Below are 6,343 nucleotides of genomic sequence, written 5' to 3'. Positions count from 1 at the left end.
CATTCACTAGTGCTATTTGATCCGGAAATTGAGAGAACTATTGCAAGGTTGAGAATTGCTAGACAATCTTTGAGCCCTAGCATTTTAAGTGAAGAAGAGCCACAACAAGAAGAACAAGCAAGAATGGGAGAGAATCCGAGAGTGGCATTGAAAGAATTGGGGATTCCCGGTGCATATAGATTTGAGAGTGGGATTGCTCCACCTACAATACGGGCAAATGATTTTGAAATAAGACCGGCAATGATTACTTTGATAGAGAGGGGACAATTTAGTGGGGACAAGCATGAAAGCCCACTAAACCATCTCAAGGAGTTCGAGAAGTATTGCAATACTATCAAGGTGAACGGAATTTCCCAAGAATTCATCCGCCTCAAGCTCTTTCCCTTTTCTCTCATAGGCCGTGCTTTGGAATGGATAGACAAGGAGGTAAAGCCGAATTCTCTAAGGACATAGGACCAGGTCACTAAGGAATTTCTATCCCGTTTCTATCCTCAAAAGAAAACGGCGGAAGCTAGAGCTTTGATTCAAGGTTTCAAACAAAAGCCAAATGAGAGCCTCTATGAAGCATGGGAGAGATACAAGGAGTATCAAAGAGAGTGTCCTCATCACGGAATTCCAACCTATCAAATCATTCAAATTTTCTATGGAGGTCTTAGCCCTCAAGGAAAATCATATTTAGATGGAGGAGGCGGAGGTCCTATCATGAACAGAGGAAGTGGTGGACATAATTGAGGACGTAGTGAGGTATTATAGAGATTGACAAGATGGAGAAAGAGAATCAACTAGCAAGAGTAGCTCTTCGGTGTACTCGGTTGATCATCTAAATGCAATCAACAATCTATCCTCTCAAATGACAAACTTGGGGAAGGAGATGTCCACAATCAAGGCAAAGTTGGAAAGTGCTACCTACCAAGTTCCAAGTCTTCCCTCCCAAACTAAGGGGAGAGGTACGTCTTCTAATTCTCAATCCCTTCCTTCTTCTAGTAACATGCCTAGTGGATGCTTGTTTTGTGATGATTGTGGGTCGTATGAGCATGATGTTTCTAGTTGCCCTCATGCATGTATGGATGTTTGTGATGATCAAGATGGAAATGTGAATGAGCATGTGAACTATGTGTCAAATAACCATGATTCTAGGTTTGATAATCAAAGAGGTCAATGGAATAGAAATTACAACAATCATGGCAATTTTGACAACTATAACCAAGGTGGTGGTTATAGGAACCAAGGTTCTCGAGGTAACTATAACAATCAAGGTTATAGTAGCCAAAATAAAAACCAAAATTATGGTAATCAAAACCAAGGTTATGGGAATCATAATAAAGGTAGTGGTAACCATAATCAAGGTTATGGTCAAAATCAAAGTAGGGGTAATTGGAACAATCAAGGTAGAGGCAAATTTTCAAAACAATTCTCAAAGAGGCCCTCTACCCGGATTTGCTCCAAATGCCCAAAATGATAATTCCTATATTCAATCCTCTTCTTCTTCACATAGAACAAATTTGGAAGAAATCATTGAAAATCAAACAAAGTTGTTGAACACTTACATGACCGTAAGTGATAAGAAATTTAATGAAATGATGACTCATAATAAGATGCTTGAAAACCAAATCTCTCAACTTGCTAATGCTTTGAAAGACCATGCTAGTCCTTCTTCTTTACCTTCCCAAGGCCTAGATCCTAAGAAACCGGTTAATGCTATTGTCACAAGAAGTGGTAAGATCCTTGAGGAGAGTTTGCCTAGGATGAGTGAGACTAAAGAGGGCACAAAAGGGGCGTTGGTTGAAGATGAGAGAAATGGTGCATCTTTGAGTGAGGTTGAGATTGAGAAACCTAGTGAGGTGAGAGTGGAGAAAGAGATTGTGAAACCTAAGCTTCCTTATCCACAAAAATTCATGAGACACAAGTTAGATGAACAATTTGTAAGATTCATAGACATGCTTAAGCAACTTCACCTCTCTTTACCATTCACCGAAGTTGTCACCCAAATGCCCAACTACGCAAAATTCCTCAAAGACATTTTGAGTGGTAGGAGAACATGTGATTGTAGAGACGGTGAACTTGACCGAGAATTGTAGTGCTATCATAATGAACAAGATGCCACCTAAGCTAAAAGATCCCGGAAACTTTTCTATCCCTTGTGCCATTTATAAAATGCAAATTGAGAATGCCTTGTGTGACCTAGGAGCTAGTGTTAGCCTTATGCCATACTCGGTGTACCAAAGACTTGAGCTAGGAGAACTCTTACCTACTAACATCACTTTGCAATTGGCCGATAGGTCAATTAAGTTCCCTAAGGGTAAGGTAGAGGATGTTCCTTTAAGGGTCGGGAAATTTGTTATTCCGGTGGATTTAGTTGTGCTTGAGATGGATGAAGATGCTAATATCCCCATCATTATAGGGAGACCATTCCTTGCTACTTCGGATGCTTTGATAGATGTAAAAAGTGCTAAAATTTCACTCAAAGTAGGGGATGAAGTGATAGAATTTGATTTGAATGATATCATGAAATATCCAAGTTCTTCTCTAGAAAATTGTATGTTAATTGATTCTCTCGATCATGTTGTGTCTTCCATGCATGAGCAATTGCTCACTTCTAACGATGCTCTTGAGAATGTTTTGTTAAATAAGGAGAATATAGGTACCCCAAACAAGGAGATGGGTTTGTATGAAGATTTGCTTAATGGATGCTTTGAGGATGATGAAGGGAAAATGTGTTTGAGCATTTCTAGCCAAGAAGCGTTGCAAGAAGCAACATCGAAGGAAGGTAAAGGTGCTCCAATGGTTGAGCTCAAACCTCTTCCATCACACCTTAGGTATGAATTTTTAAGACCCAACTCCACTTTTCTCGTGATTGTTAGCTCTTCTTTGAGTGAGCATCAAGCTCAAAAGTTGTGTGGTGTTTTGAAAAAGCACCGAAGTGCTTTGGGTTATACCATTGATGACCTCAAAGGTATAAGCCCCTTTTTATGTACACATCATATAACTCTTGAGGATGGTGCTTTATCTTCTATTGAGAGGCAACGAAAGCTACACCCCAAAATGGGAGAGGTAGTGAAAAAGGAGATCACCAAACTTTTGGATGCGGGAATCATATTCCCCATTTCTAGTTCTAGGTGGGTTTCTCCCGTTCACGTTGTCCCAAAGAAGGGAGGTATGATCGTCGTTGAGAAAAAGAAAGGTGAGCTCATTCCAACGAGGACGGTCACGGGATGGAGGATGTGTACAGACTATAGACGTCTAAACACATCAACAAAGAAAGATCATTTCCCCCTTCCATTTATTGATCAAATTCTTGAGAGACTAACAAGGCACAAGTTCTATTGTTTTCTTGATGGTTATTCGAGATTTTTCCAAATCCCTATCCACCCGGATGACCAAGAGAAAACAACCTTCACTTGTCCATATGGTAAATTTGGTTATAGGAGAATGCCATTCGGCCTTTGCAATGCTCCCGAGGCATTTCAAAGATGCATGATGAGTATATTTGGAGATATGTTGGAAGAGGAGATGGAGGTTTTTATGGACGACTTCTCCGTAGGAGGTGTTTCATTTGAGGCATGCCTTGAAAACCTTGAAAAATGTCTTGCAAGGTGTGAAAAGGTGAACTTGGTCTTGAATTGGGAAAAATGTCACTTCATGGTGGAGGAAGGCATAGTCCTTGGCCACAAGATCTCTCATAAGGGGATAGAGGTGGATAAAGCTAAAATTGAAGTCATTAAAAAGCTTCCACCTTCGGTGAACATAAAGGGAGTGAGATCTTTCTTAGGGCATGCCGGGTTTTATAGAAGATTCATCAAGGATTTCTCGCTCATTTCAAAGCCTCTTAATGATCTTCTTCAAAAAGATGTCGGCTTTGTGTTCGATGATAAGTGTTTGGAAGCATTCAACAAGTTGAAGAGAGCTCTAATCTCTAATCCAATTGTACAAGCTCCAAGATGGGATTTACCATTTGAGTTGATGTGTGATGTAAGCGATTCGGAAATAGGAGGTGTTTTGGGTCAAAGAGTGGACAAGAAACTTCATGTGATCTATTATATGTCCAAGACTCTAAATGGAGCTCAACGGAATTACACTACAACGGAGAAGGAATTTTCGGCCATAGTTCATGCTTTTGAGAAGTTCCGTTGTTATCTATTGGGTTCCAAAACCATTGTCTTTACCGATCATGCGGCTCTCAAGTATATTTTTGCTAAGAAAGAGTCCAAGCCAAGGTTGATTCGGTGGGTTCTTGAGCTCCAAACCTTTGACATTGAGATTAGGGATAAAAGAGGAGCGGAAAATGTTGTGGCGGACCATCTTTCTCGTTTGGATGAATTTCAAATTCAAGATGATGGTTCTCCAATTGAAGATAGAATGCTTGATGATTTCTTGTATGCTATTGAGGCAAGGGAACTCCCATGGTTTGCCGATTTAGTGAACTTTCTCGCATGTGGGGAGTTTCCTCCTTCTTTTTCTAAGAATCAAAGAAAGAAGCTCAAGAGAGAGGCACGACATTATGTGTGGGATGATCCCATCTTATACAAGCGTGGGGTCGATGGTTTACTTAGACGTTGTGTGCCAAACGAAGAAGTGCCTAGTGTCTTGAAAATGTGCCATTCGGATCCAAGCGGGGGCCATATGGGCGCCTCTAGGACCGCCACTAAGGTCCTTCAATGCGGATTATGGTGGCCACATCTCTTTAAGGATTCATGGGGCTTTGTCAAGACATGTGACTGATGTCAAAGAGTTGGGTACATCTCCAAGAGAAATGAAATGCCTCAACAGCCCATACTTGAGTTAGAAGTGTTTGATGTGTGGGGTATTGATTTTATGGGACCTTTCCCCTCATCTTTCGGAAATCAATATATTCTTGTGGCGGTTGATTACGTGTCTAAGTGGGTTGAGGCCATTGCCTCCCCAACTAATGATCACACGGTGGTTATGAAGTTGTTTAAGAAGATAATCTTTCCAAGGTTTGGAGTTCCCAAGGCGGTGATAAGCGACAACGGTTCTCATTTTATTCACCATATCTTTCAAAAGATGTTGAGAAAGCATGGAGTCCATCAAAGATACGGCCTCCCATATCATCCTCAATCAAGAGGTCAAGTGGAAGTCTCTAATCGTCAAATCAAACTTATCCTTGAAAAGACGGTTGCGAGAAATCAAAAGGATTGGTCGGATAAGTTGGATGATGCTCTTTGGGCCTATCGCACGACTTTTAAGACCCCCATAGGTAACACTCCATACCGCCTAGTCTACGGCAAGTCATGCCATCTCCCGGTTGAAATCGAACACCGTGCTTTGTGGGCAATGAAGAAGATAAACTTTGACTTGGCAAGTGCGGGGGAGAAAAGGTGGTTAGATCTTCATGAGTTAGAGGAGCTTCGGTTTGATGCTTATGATTGTGCTAGTGTGTATAAAGCTCGTTCCAAAGAAACCCATGACAAGCTTATTGAGAAGAAAGATTTTTGTGTTGGCGATAAGGTTCTTCTCTACAATTCAAAAATGAAGTTGTTTCCCGGAAAGCTCATGTCAAGATGGAGCGGTCCCTATTTGGTCAAGAATGTTTTTCCAAGCGGTGTTGTAGAGGTCTCAATGATGGATTCTTCTTCTCCATTTAAGGTCAATGGCCATCGTCTCAAGAAGTATTTCGACGGTGCTTTTGTTGGCCTTGTTCACTCATTGCTTTTCCGGCAACCACCTTAATTGGTGGAGGACGTCGAGCTATGACGTTAAACAAGCGCTACCCGGGAGGCAACCCGGTTTTCTAACCTTTTTCTTTTGATTTTACATTTTTTTCTTTATTTCTTTTATCTTTGAGATTTTTCTTATTTCTCTTTTTTTTTTTAATTGTTTCCTTGATTTTAGGTACCATGAGATTGATTCGGAGACCATTTCCAACAATTTTGGTGTTATTTCAAGCTTTCTCGAGGTTTGGTTAAGTTTAGGTGGAATATTGTTGGGGTTTTATGCTCTCATGTTTGCATTTTTCAAGCTTTCAAATATCCCCTTATGCAAACACGAGAGCATATTCATAGCCGACATATTATTCCTTGGTGCACGCGCACCAAAGGCTGCGCGCGCGCACCAAAGGGGTCAGAAATTTTTCACTTCTTTTGGCAAAAATTGCAAGTTTTTAAACCATCCCCGTACCCCCTTGGGGCGTACGCACCACAACCCTGCGCGCGCGCACCACAGGGGTCAGGGATTGGCCGAATTTCCAAGCATACACAGCCCCACCTGGTGCGCACGTACCCCTACCCGCGCGTACGCACCAGGAGGGCAGGGATTTTTGCCTCTGTCGCCAGCCAACACAGGCCAGCACCACTGCGCTGGTGCGCACGCACCAGCCGCAGCAGCC

General features: G+C 41.7%; 1 non-coding gene across 1 annotated transcript; it reads right to left on the bottom strand.

Annotated features, from left to right (window-relative positions):
- Positions 1-508: 508 nt before the first annotated feature.
- Positions 509-614, bottom strand: LOC145583494 (small nucleolar RNA R71). The gene has a single exon (XR_014100137.1). It is a non-coding gene; the product is annotated as a small nucleolar RNA R71 (small nucleolar RNA).
- Between the last annotated feature and the right edge of the window lie 5,729 nt (positions 615-6,343).

The sequence above is a fragment of the Chenopodium album genome, chromosome 15 (genome assembly GCF_948465745.1).
Source record: "Chenopodium album chromosome 15, dcCheAlbu1.1, whole genome shotgun sequence".
Taxonomy (NCBI): Eukaryota; Viridiplantae; Streptophyta; class Magnoliopsida; order Caryophyllales; family Amaranthaceae; genus Chenopodium; species Chenopodium album.
The sequence above is the reverse complement of the archived record's forward strand: the minus strand, read 5'-3'. Positions and strand labels throughout refer to the sequence as shown.